A 14,080-nucleotide genomic window follows, 5' to 3' on the forward strand; every position below is an offset into this window, starting at 1 on the left:
TCCTGTTTGGCCCAGTTTGCAATTTCTGCGGAAGATGAACAGGAATAGCGAGCACCAATGAGAGGCTAGCTGGAGGTGTCTGGACGGGCAAATTTAACTCTCATTTCCCACCAGGAAGAGGAATTAACCAAAGGCTCAGCATGCCGGGCCGGAACCAGATTAGGGCCTGAAGCCATCCTGCGGTGTTGCGGCCAGGTCACAAGAAAGCGAGTTGAAGAAAGGAGCTCAGGGTCACTGTAATTCACAAACCTGCAGAGTTATAAATGACAGCTATCGTCCAAAAATAGACTGAAGTAAGGCTGCCAAGAGGACTTGAAAGCGGGGCAGAATTGCAGGAAACCGATTTCAGGAGGTAGACTGGAATTGCATTGAAAGCATAGGAAAAGAGGCAGAACGTCCACAATGATGCACTTGGCCAAAAAGGGCGTATGCGTTTTTTCCTGAATATATTCAGGAAAAAACGCATACGCCCTTTTTGGCCAACCAAGCAAGCTTGCAAAGGAAATCTGCACTACAATGAAGTCTCACTTCCCCCCGGTCAAAAGGGCCATCTGAAAAAAATGTAAAATCCAGAAAGGCAGGACAGTCCATGGAGAACTGGGAGCCTTGTTATGCTGATGGGCGGGATGTTAATTGCCAACAACCACTAGGGAGAAGTGTATGGTGTTTCCTAAAACATCTAAAAAACAAAGCAACAGAACCTAGGGTACTTCCACTTATGGTCCTATAGCTTAGGGAAATTAAAATCAAAAAGACACAGCCACCCCAAAGTTTGGAACGGCTCTGTTTACAAGAACCTCGTTTACAGTACAAGTTCAACATCGCAGAAAGTGAAAAATGGATAAAGAAGTTGTGGTATTTACTTACAAAGCAATATCACTCAGCAATGAAATCTGTGTCATCAGGCCCTTAGCAGCACAATGAGTGGATTCAGGTATGATGATTCTAACTGAAGTAAGTCACACAGAAAAAGAAACATCATAAGATATCAGTAATACACGGAATGTAAACTTGGCTACACAGGAACTGAATTACAGAACAGAACAGGGTCTCAAATTTAGAAAACCAACTTATGCTTGCTTAAGGGTAAAGGTGAGTTGGGGTGCTGCAAAAAACCAGAGATTGAAATGAGCACAGATAAAGTTCCTTAAGTCAAATATGGAATAGACAAGAGCTACTCTTTGCTCAACGAAATGGACTCAACACCGCATATTAAACGCCTAAGAATGTACCTGACTAGTAAGTATCTTAAAACCTATGGATTGCTATGTCTCCGAAAGAGAATCAAGCATGTGTACAGGGGCATAAACGCAGCAGTGATAGGATTGGAGAGGTTCGGTGAGCAAATGAAGACCCTTTGAAGTCATATTGCATGGTACCCATTACATGGGTCTCAACTCTCCAGGTTTAAGGTATTCTTCCTTCAGCTAAAACATGCATGTGGAACCCAAGTATGATCAACCATGTGAACGGGAGACGTGTTCAAATATGTCTCAGTTTTCCTCCCCTGGTACTTGGGTGCAACATTCCAGACGCTTTACTAACACTCTCCCCACTTGGAGAGTCAGTGCTTTAACCTCCTGTTTGGCCCAGTTTGCAATTTCTGCAGAAGATGAACAGGAATAGCGAGAACCAATGAGAGGCTAGCTGGAGGTGTCTGGACGGGCAAATTTAACTCTCATTTCCCACCAGGAAGAGGAAATAACCAAAGGCTCAGCGTGCCATACCGGAACCAGATTAGGGCCTGAAGCCATCCTGCGGTGTTGCGGCCAGCTCAAAAGAAAGCGAGTTGAAGAAAGGAGCTCAGGGGCACTGTAATTCACAAACCTGCAGAGTTATAAATGACAGCTATCGTCCAAAAATAGACTGAAGTAAGGCTGCCAAGAGGACTTGAAAGCAGGGCAGAATTGCAGGAAACCGATTTCAGGAGGTAGACTGGAATTGCATTGAAAGCATAGGAAAAGAGGCAGAACGTCCACAATGATGCACTTGGCCAAAAAGGGCGTATGCGATTTTTCCTGAATATATTCAGGAAAAAACGCATACGCACTTTTTGGCCAACCAAGCAAGCTTGCAAAGGAAATCTGCACTACAATGAAGTCTCACTTCCCCCCGGTCAAAAGGGCCATCTGAAAAAAGTGTAAAATCCAGAAAGGCAGGACAGGCCATGGAGAACTGGGAGCCTTGTTATGCTGATGGGCGGTATGTAAATTGCCAACAACCACTCGGGAGAAGTGTATGGTGTTTCCTGAAACATCTAAAAAACAAAGCAACAGAGCCTAGGGCACTGCCACTTATGGTCCTATAGCTTAGGGAAATTAAAATCAAAAAGACACAGCCACCCCAAAGTTTGGGACGCCTCTGTTTACAAGAACCTCGTTTACAGTACAAGTTCAACATCGCTGAAAGTGAAAAATGGATAAAGAAGTTGTGGTATTTACTTACAAAACAATATCACTCAGCAATGAAATCTATGTCATCAGTCCCTTAGCATCACAATGAGTGGATTCAGGTATGATGATTCTAACTGAAATAAGTCACACAGAAAAAGAAACATCATAAGATATCAGTAATACACAGAATGGAAACTTGGCTACACAGGAACTGAATTACAGAACAGAACAGGGTCTCAAATTTACAGAACCAACTTATGCTTGCTTAAGGGTAAAGGTGAGTTGGGGTGCTGCATAAAACCAGAGATTGAAATGAGCACAGATAAAGTTCCTTAAGCCAAATATGGAATAGACAAGAGCTACTCCTTGCTCAACGAAATGGACTCAACACCGCATATTAAACGCCTAAGAATGTACCTGACTAGTAAGTATCGTAAAACCTATGGATTGCTATGTCTCCAAAAGAGAATCAAGCATGTGTACAGGGGCATAAACGCAGCAGTGATAGGATTGGAGAGGTTCGGTGAGCAAATGAAGACCCTTTGAAGTCATATTGCATGGTACCCATTACACGGGTCTCAACTCTCCAGGTTTAAGGTATTCTTCCTTCAGCTAAAACATGCATGTGGAACCCAAGTATGATCAACCATGTGAACGGGAGACGTGTTCAAATATGTCTCAGTTTTCCTCCCCTGGTACTCGGGTGCAACATTCCAGACGCTTTACTAACACTCTCCCCACTTGGAGAGTCAGTGCTTTAACCTCCTGTTTGGCCCAGTTTGCAATTTCTGCGGAAGATGAACAGGAATAGCGAGAACCAATGAGAGGATAGCTGGAGGTGTCTGGACGGGCAAATTTAACTCTCATTTCCCACCAGGAAGAGGAAATAACCAAAGGCTCAGCGTGCCGTACCGGAACCAGATTAGGGCCTGAAGCCATCCTGCGGTGTTGCGGCCAGCTCAAAAGAAAGCGAGTTGAAGAAAGGAGCTCAGGGGCACTGTAATTCACAAACCTGCAGAGTTATAAATGACAGCTATCGTCCAAAAATAGACTGAAGTAAGGCTGCCAAGAGGACTTGAAAGCGGGGCAGAATTGCAGGAAACCGATTTCAGGAGGTAGACTGGAATTGCATTGAAAGCATAGGAAAAGAGGCAGAACGTCCACAATGATGCACTTGGCCAAAAAGGGCGTATGCGTTTTTTCCTGAATATATTCAGGAAAAAACGCATACGCCCTTTTTGGCCAACCAAGCAAGCTTGCAAAGGAAATCTGCACTACAATGAAGTCTCACTTCCCCCCGGTCAAAAGGGCCATCTGAAAAAAGTGTAAAATCCAGAAAGGCAGGACAAGCCATGGAGAACTGGGAGCCTTGTTATGCTGATGGGCGGGATGTAAATTGCCAACAGACACTCGGGAGAAGTGTATGGTGTTTCCTGAAACATCTAAAAAACAAAGCAACAGAGCCTAGGGCACTGCCACTTATGGTCCTATAGCTTAGGGAAATTAAAATAAAAAAGACACAGCCACCCCAAAGTTTGGGACGCCTCTGTTTACAAGAACCTCGTTTACAGTACAAGTTCAACATCGCAGAAAGTGAAAAATGGATAAAGAAGTTGTGGTATTCACTTACAAAGCAATATCACTCAGCAATGAAATCTATGTCATCAGGCCCTTAGCAGCACAATGAGTGGATTCAGGTATGATGATTCTAACTGAAATAAGTCACACAGAAAAGGAAACATCATAAGATATCAGTAATACACGGAATGGAAACTTGGCTACACAGGAACTGAACTACAGAACAGAACAGGGTCTCAAATTTAGAAAACCAACTTCTGCTTGCTTAAGGGTAAAGGTGAGTTGGGGTGCTGCATAAAACCAGAGATTGAAATGAGCACAGATAAAGTTCCTTAAGCCAAATATGGAATAGACAAGAGCTACTCCTTGCTCAACGAAATGGACTCAACACCGCATATTAAACGTCTAAGAATGTACCTGACTTGTAAGTATCTTAAAACCTATGGATTGCTATGTCTCCGAAAGAGAATCAAGCATGTGTAGAGGGGCATAAACGCAGCAGTGATAGGATTGGAGAGGTTCGGTGAGCAAATGAAGACCCTTTGAAGTCATATTGCATGGTACCCATTCCACGGGTTTCAACTACCCAGGTTTTAGGTATTCTTCCTTCAGCTAAAACATGCATGTGGAACCCAGAGTATGATCAACCATGTGATCGGGAGACGTGTTCAAATATGTCTCAGTTTTCCTCCCCTGGTACTCGGGTGCAACATTCCAGACGCTTTACTAACACTCTCCCCACTTGGAGAGTCAGCGCCTTTAACCTCCTGTTTGGCACAGTTTGCAATTTCTGCGGAAGATGAACAGGAATAGCGAGAACCAATGAGAGGCTAGCTGGAAGTGTCTGGACGGGCAAATTTAACTCTCATTTCCCACCAGGAAGAGGAATTAACCAAAGGCTCAGCGTGCCGTGCTGGAACCAGATTAGGGCCTGAAGCCATCCTGCGGTGTTGCGGCCAGGTCACAAGAAAGCGAGTTGAAGAAAGGAGCTCAGGGGCACTGTAATTCACAAACCTGCAGAGTTATAAATGACAGCTATAGTACAAAAATAGACTGAAGTAAGGCTGCCAAGAGGACTTGAAAGCGGGGCAGAATTGCAGGAAACCGATTTCAGGAGGTAGACTGGAATTGCATTGAAAGCATAGGAAAAGAGGCAGAACGTCCACAATGATGCACTTGGCCAAAAAGGGCGTATGCATTTTTACCTGAATATATTCAGGAAAAAACGCATACGCCCTTTTTGGCCAACCAAGCAAGCTTGCAAAGGAAATCTGCAGTACAATGAAGTCTCACTTCCCCCCGGTCAAAAGGGCCATCTGAGAAAAGTGTAAAATCCAGAAAGGCAACAGGCCATTGAGAACTGGGAGCCTTGTTATGCTGATGGGCGGGATGTAAATTGCCAACCGACACTTGGGAGAAGTGTATGGTGTTTCCTGAAACATCTAAAAAACAAAGCAACAGAGCCTAGGGCACTTCCACTTATGGTCCTATAGCTTAGGGAAATTAAAATCAAAAAGACACAGCCACCCCAAAGTTTGGAACGGCTCTGTTTACAAGAACCTCATTTACAGTACAAGTTCAACATCGCAGAAAGTGAAAAATGGATAAAGAACTTGTGGTACTTACGTACAATGCAGTATCACTCAGCAATGAAATCTATGTCATCAGGCCCGTAGCAGCATAATGAGTAGATTCAGGTACGATGATTCTAACTGAAATAAGTCACACAGAAAAAGAAACATCACAAGATATCACTAATACACGGAATGTAAACTTGGCTACACAGGAACTGAATTCCAAAACAGAACAGGTTCTCAAATTTAGAAAACCAACTTATGCTTGCTTAAGGGGAAAGGTGAGTTGGGTTGCTGCATAAAACCAGAGATTGAAATGAGCACAGATAAAGTTCCTTAAGCCAAATATGGAATAGACAAGAGCTACTCCTTGCTCAACGAAATGGACTCAACACCGCATATTAAACGCCTAAGAATGTACCTGACTAGTAAGTATCTTAAAACCTATGGATTGCTATGTCTCCAAAAGAGAATCAAGCATGTGTACAGGGGCATAAACGCAGCAGTGATAGGATTGGAGAGGTTCGGTGAGCAAATGAAGACCCTTTGAAGTCATATTGCATGGTACCCATTACACGGGTCTCAACTCTCCAGGTTTAAGGTATTCTTCCTTCAGCTAAAACATGCATGTGGAACCCAAGTATGATCAACCATGTGAACGGGAGACGTGTTCAAATATGTCTCAGTTTTCCTCCCCTGGTACTCGGATGCAACATTCCAGACGCTTTACTAACACTCTCCCCACTTGAGGAGTCAGGGCCTTTAACCTCCTGTTTGGCCCAGTTTGCAATTTCTGCGGAAGATTAACAGGAATAGCGAGAACCAATGAGAGGATAGCTGGAGGTGTCTGGACGGGCAAATTTAACTCTCATTTCCCACCAGGAAGAGGAAATAACCAAAGGCTCAGCGTGCCGTACCGGAACCAGATTAGGGCCTGAAGCCATCCTACGGTGTTGCGGCCAGCTCAAAAGAAAGCGAGTTGAAGAAAGGAGCTCAGGGGCACTGTAATTCACAAACCTGCAGAGTTATAAATGACAGCTATCGTCCAAAAATAGACTGAAGTAAGGCTGCCAAGAGGACTTGAAAGCGGGGCAGAATTGCAGGAAACCGATTTCAGGAGGTAGACTGGAATTGCATTGAAAGCATAGGAAAAGAGGCAGAACGTCCACAATGATGCACTTGGCCAAAAAGGGCGTATGCGTTTTTTCCTGAATATATTCAGGAAAAAACGCATACGCCCTTTTTGGCCAACCAAGCAAGCTTGCAAAGGAAATCTGCACTACAATGAAGTCTCACTTCCCCCCGGTCAAAAGGGCCATCTGAAAAAAGTGTAAAATCCAGAAAGGCAGGACAGGCCATGGAGAACTGGGAGCCTTGTTATGCTGATGGGCGGGATGTAAATTGCCAACAACCACTCGGGAGAAGTGTATGGTGTTTCCTGAAACATCTAAAAAACAAAGCAACAGAACCTAGGGCACTTCCACTTATGGTCCTATAGCTTAGGGAAATTAAAATCAAAAAGACACAGCCACCCCAAAGTTTGGAACGGCTCTGTTTACAAGAACCTCGTTTACAGTACAAGTTCAACATCGCAGAAAGTGAAAAATGGATAAAGAAGTTGTGGTATTTACTTACAAAGCAATATCACTCAGCAATGAAATCTGTGTCATCAGGCCCTTAGCAGCACAATGAGTGGATTCAGGTATGATGATTCTAACTGAAATAAGTCACACAGAAAAAGAAACATCATAAGATATCAGTAATACACGGAATGTAAACTTGGCTACACAGGAACTGAACTACAGAACAGAACAGGGTCTCAAATTTAGAAAACCAACTTATGCTTGCTTAAGGGTAAAGGTGAGTTGGGGTGCTGCATAAAACCAGAGATTGAAATGAGCACAGATAAAGTTCCTTAAGTCAAATATGGAATAGACAAGAGCTACTCCTTGCTCAACGAAATGGACTCAACACCGCATATTAAACGCCTAAGAATGTACCTGACTAGTAAGTATCGTAAAACCTATGGATTGCTATGTCTCCAAAAGAGAATCAAGCATGTGTACAGGGGCATAAACGCAGCAGTGATAGGATTGGAGAGGTTCGGTGAGCAAATGAAGACCCTTTGAAGTCATATTGCATGGTACCCATTACACGGGTCTTAACTCTCCAGGTTTAAGGTATTCTTCCTTCAGTAAAACATGCAAGTGGAACCCAAGAATGATCAACCATGTGAACGGGAGACGTGTTCAAATATGTCTCAGTTTTCCTCCCCTGGTACTCGGGTGCAACATTCCAGACGCTTTACTAACACTCTCCCCACTTGGAGAGTCAGCGCCTTTAACCTCCTGTTTGGCCCAGTTTGCAATTTCTGCGGAAGATGAACAGGAATAGCGAGAACCAATGAGAGACTAGTTGGAGGTGTCTGGACGGGCAAATTTAACTCTCATTTCCCACCAGGAAGAGGAAATAACCAAAGGCTCAGCGTGCCGTGCCGGAACCAGATTAGGGCCTGAAGCCATCCTGCGGTGATGCGGCCAGGTCACAAGAAAGCAAGTTGAAGAAAGGAGCTCAGGGGCACTCTAATTCACAAACCTGCAGAGTTATAAATGACAGCTATCGTCCAAAAATAGACTGAAGTAAGGCTGCCAAGAGGACTTGAAAGCGGGGCAGAATTGCAGGAAACCGATTTCAGGAGGTAGACTGGAATTGCATTGAAAGCATAGGAAAAGAGGCAGAACGTCCACAATGATGCACTTGGCCAAAAAGGGCGTATGCATTTTTTCCTGAATATATTCAGGAAAAAACGCATACGCCCTTTTTGGCCAACCAAGCAAGCTTGCAAAGGAAATCTGCACTACAATGAAGTCTCACTTCCCCCCGGTCAAAAGGGCCATCTGAAAAAAGTGTAAAATCCAGAAAGGCAGGACAGGCCATGGAGAACTGGGAGCCTTGTTATGCTGATGGGCGGGATGTAAATTGCCAACAGACACTCGGGAGAAGTGTATGGTGTTTCCTGAAACATCTAAAAAACAAAGCAACAGAGCATAGGGCACTTCCACCTATGGTCCTATAGCTTAGGGAAATTAAAATCAAAAAGACACAGCCACCCCAAAGTTTGGAACGGCTCTGTTTACAAGAACCTCGTTTACAGTACAAGTTCAACATCGCAGAAAGTGAAAAATGGATAAAGAAGTTGTGGTATTCACTTACAAAGCAATATCACTCAGCAATGAAATCTATGTCATCAGGCCCTTAGCAGCACAATGAGTGGATTCAGGTATGATGATTCTAACTGAAATAAGTCACACAGAAAAAGAAACATCATAAGATATCAGTAATACACGGAATGGAAGCTTGGCTACACAGGAACTGAATTACAGAACAGAACAGGGTCTCAAATTTACAAAACCAACTTCTGCTTGCTTAAGGGTAAAGGTGAGTTGGGGTGCTGCATAAAACCAGAGATTGAAATGAGCACAGATAAAGTTCCTTAAGCCAAATATGGAATAGACAAGAGCTACTCCTTGCTCAACGAAATGGACTCAACACCGCATATTAAACGCCTAAGAATGTACCTGACTTGTAAGTATCTTAAAACCTATGGATTGCTATGTCTCCGAAAGAGAATCAAGCATGTGTACAGGGGCATAAACGCAGCAGTGATAGGATTGGAGAGGTTCGGTGAGCAAATGAAGACCCTTTGAAGTCATATTGCATGGTACCCATTCCACGGGTTTCAACTACCCAGGTTTAAGGTATTCTTCCTTCAGCTAAAACATGCATGTGGAACCTAGAGTATGATCAACCATGTGATCGGGAGACGTGTTCAAATATGTCTCAGTTTTCCTCCCCTGGTACTCGGGTACAACATTCCAGACGCTTTACTAACACTCTCCCCACTTGGAGAGTCAGCGCTTTTAACCTCCTGTTTGGCCCAGTTTGCAATTTCTGCGGAAGATGAACAGGAATAGCGAGAACCAATGAGAGGCTAGCTGGAGGTGTCTGGACGGGCAAATTTAACTCTCATTTCCCACCAGGAAGAGGAAATAACCAAAGGCTCAGCGTGCCGTACCGGAACCAGATTAGGGCCTGAAGCCATCCTGCGGTGTTGCGGCCAGCTCAAAAGAAAGCGAGTTGAAGAAAGGAGCTCAGGGGCACTGTAATTCACAAACCTGCAGAGTTATAAATGACAGCTATCGTCCAAAAATAGACTGAAGTAAGGCTGCCAAGAGGACTTGAAAGCGGGGCAGAATTGCAGGAAACCGATTTCAGGAGGTAGACTGGAATTGCATTGAAAGCATAGGAAAAGAGGCAGAACGTCCACAATGATGCACTTGGCCAAAAAGGGCGTATGCGTTTTTTCCTGAATATATTCAGGAAAAAACGCATACGCCCTTTTTGGCCAACCAAGCAAGCTTGCAAAGGAAATCTGCACTACAATGAAGTCTCACTTCCCCCCGGTCAAAAGGGCCATCTGAAAAAAGTGTAAAATCCAGAAAGGCAGGACAGGCCATGGAGAACTGGGAGCCTTGTTATGCTGATGGGTGGGATGTAAATTGCCAACAACCACTCGGGAGAAGTGTATGGTGTTTCCTGAAACATCTAAAAAACAAAGCAACAGAACCTAGGGCACTTCCACTTATGGTCCTATAGCTTAGGGAAATTAAAATCAAAAAGACACAGCCACCCCAAAGTTTGGAACGGCTCTGTTTACAAGAACCTCGTTTACAGTACAAGTTCAACATCGCAGATAGTGAAAAATGGATAAAGAAGTTGTGGTATTTACTTACAAAGCAATATCACTCAGCAATGAAATCTGTGTCATCAGGCCCTTAGCATCACAATGAGTGAATTCAGGTATGATGATTCTAACTGAAGTAAGTCACACAGAAAAAGAAACATCATAAGATATCAGTAATACACGGAATGTAAACTTGGCTACACAGGAACTGAATTACAGAACAGAACAGGGTCTGAAATTTAGAAAACCAACTTATCCTTGCTTAAGGGTAAAGGTGAGTTGGGGTGCTGCATAAAACCAGAGATTGAAATGAGCACAGATAAAGTTCCTTACGTCAAATATGGAATAGACAAGAGCTACTCCTTGCTCAACGAAATGGATTCAACACCGCATATTAAACGCCTAAGAATGTACCTGACTAGTAAGTATCGTAAAACCTATGGATTGCTATGTCTCCAAAAGAGAATCAAGCATGTGTACAGGGGCATAAACGCAGCAGTGATAGGATTGGAGAGGTTCGGTGAGCAAATGAAGACCCTTTGAAGTCATATTGCATGGTACCCATTCCACGGGTCTCAACTCTCCAGGTTTAAGGTATTCTTCCTTCAGCTAAAACATGCATGTGGAACCCAAGTATGATCAACCATGTGAACGGGAGACGTGTTCAAATATGTCTCAGTTTTCCTCCCCTGGTACTCGGATGCAACATTCCAGACGCTTTACTAACACTCTCCCCACTTGAGGAGTCAGGGCCTTTAACCTCCTGTTTGGCCCAGTTTGCAATTTCTGCGGAAGATGAACAGGAATAGCGAGAACCAATGAGAGGCTAGCTGGAGGTGTCTGGACGGGCAAATTTAACTCTCATTTCCCACCAGGAAGAGGAAATAACCAAAGGCTCAGCGTGCCGTACCGGAACCAGATTAGGGCCTGAAGCCATCCTGCGGTGTTGCGGCCAGCTCAAAAGAAAGCGAGTTGAAGAAAGGAGCTCAGGGGCACTGTAATTCACAAACCTGCAGAGTTATAAATGACAGCTATCGTCCAAAAATATACTGAAGTAAGGCTGCCGAGAGGACTTGAAAGCGGGGAAGAATTGCAGGAAAGCGATTTCAGGAGGTAGACTGGAATTGCATTGAAAGCATAGGAAAAGAGGCAGAACGTCCACAATGATGCACTTGGCCAAAAAGGGCGTATGCGTTTTTTCCTGAATATATTCAGGAAAAAACGCATACGCCCTTTTTGGCCAACCAAGCAAGCTTGCAAAGGAAATCTGCACTACAATGAAGTCTCACTTCCCCCCGGTCAAAAGGGCCATCTGAAAAAAGTGTAAAATCCAGAAAGGCAGGACAGGCCATGGAGAACTGGGAGCCTTGTTATGCTGATGGGCGGGATGTAAATTGCCAACAACCACTCGGGAGAAGTGTATGGTGTTTCCTGAAACATCTAAAAAACAAAGCAACAAAACCTAGGGCACTTCCACTTATGGTCCTATAGCTTAGGGAAATTAAAATCAAAAAGACACAGCCACCCCAAAGTTTGGAACGGCTCTGTTTACAAGAACCTCGTTTACAGTACAAGTTCAACATCGCAGAAAGTGAAAAATGGATAAAGAAGTTGTGGTATTTACTTACAAAGCAATATCACTCAGCAATGAAATCTGTGTCATCAGGCCCTTAGCAGCACAATGAGTGGATTCAGGTATGATGATTCTAACTGAAATAAGTCACACAGAAAAAGAAACATCATAAGATATCAGTAATACACGGAATGTAAACTTGGCTACACAGGAACTGAATTACAGAACAGAACAGGGTCTCAAATTTAGAAAACCAACTTATGCTTGCTTAAGGGTAAAGGTGAGTTGGGGTGCTGCATAAAACCAGAGATTGAAATGAGCACAGATAAAGTTCCTTAAGTCAAATATGGAATAGACAAGAGCTACTCCTTGCTCAACGAAATGGACTCAACACCGCATATTAAACGCCTAAGAATGTACCTGACTAGTAAGTATCGTAAAACCTATGGATTGCTATGTCTCCAAAAGAGAATCAAGCATGTGTACAGGGGCATAAACGCAGCAGTGATAGGATTGGAGAGGTTCGGTGAGCAAATGAAGACCCTTTGAAGTCATATTGCATGGTACCCATTACACGGGTCTTAACTCTCCAGGTTTAAGGTATTCTTCCTTCAGTAAAACATGCATGTGGAACCCAAGAATGATCAACCATGTGAACGGGAGACGTGTTCAAATATGTCTCAGTTTTCCTCCCCTGGTACTCGGGTGCAACATTCCAGACGCTTTACTAACACTCTCCCCACTTGGAGAGTCAGCGCCTTTAACCTCCTGTTTGGCCCAGTTTGCAATTTCTGCGGAAGATGAACAGGAATAGCGAGAACCAATGAGAGACTAGTTGGAGGTGTCTGGACGGGCAAATTTAACTCTCATTTCCCACCAGGAAGAGGAAATAACCAAAGGCTAAGCGTGCCGTGCCGGAACCAGATTAGGGCCTGAAGCCATCCTGCGGTGATGCGGCCAGGTCACAAGAAAGCAAGTTGAAGAAAGGAGCTCAGGGGCACTCTAATTCACAAACCTGCAGAGTTATAAATGACAGCTATCGTCCAAAAATAGACTGAAGTAAGGCTGCCAAGAGGACTTGAAAGCGGGGCAGAATTGCAGGAAACCGATTTCAGGAGGTAGACTGGAATTGCATTGAAAGCATAGGAAAAGAGGCAGAACGTCCACAATGATGCACTTGGCCAAAAAGGGCGTATGCATTTTTTCCTGAATATATTCAGGAAAAAACGCATACGCCCTTTTTGGCCAACCAAGCAAGCTTGCAAAGGAAATCTGCACTACAATGAAGTCTCACTTCCCCCCGGTCAAAAGGGCCATCTGAAAAAAGTGTAAAATCCAGAAAGGCAGGACAGGCCATGGAGAACTGGGAGCCTTGTTATGCTGATGGGCGGGATGTAAATTGCCAACAGACACTCGGGAGAAGTGTATGGTGTTTCCTGAAACATCTAAAAAACAAAGCAACAGAGCATAGGGCACTTCCACCTATGGTCCTATAGCTTAGGGAAATTAAAATCAAAAAGACACAGCCACCCCAAAGTTTGGAACGGCTCTGTTTACAAGAACCTCGTTTACAGTACAAGTTCAACATCGCAGAAAGTGAAAAATGGATAAAGAAGTTGTGGTATTCACTTACAAAGCAATATCACTCAGCAATGAAATCTATGTCATCAGGCCCTTAGCAGCACAATGAGTGGATTCAGGTATGATGATTCTAACTGAAATAAGTCACACAGAAAAAGAAACATCATAAGATATCAGTAATACACGGAATGGAAGCTTGGCTACACAGGAACTGAATTACAGAACAGAACAGGGTCTCAAATTTACAAAACCAACTTATGCTTGCTTAAGGGTAAAGGTGAGTTGGGGTGCTGCATAAAACCAGAGATTGAAATGAGCACAGATAAAGTTCCTTAAGCCAAATATGGAATAGACAAGAGCTACTCCTTGCTCAACGAAATGGACTCAACACCGCATATTAAACGCCTAAGAATGTACCTGACTTGTAAGTATCTTAAAACCTATGGATTGCTATGTCTCCGAAAGAGAATCAAGCATGTGTACAGGGGCATAAACGCAGCAGTGATAGGATTGGAGAGGTTCGGTGAGCAAATGAAGACCCTTTGAAGTCATATTGCATGGTACCCATTCCACGGGTTTCAACTACCCAGGTTTAAGGTATTCTTCCTTCAGCTAAAACATGCATGTGGAACCTAGA

Source organism: Stenella coeruleoalba, assembly GCF_951394435.1.
Source record: "Stenella coeruleoalba genome assembly, chromosome: 6".
NCBI lineage: Eukaryota > Metazoa > Chordata > Mammalia > Artiodactyla > Delphinidae > Stenella > Stenella coeruleoalba.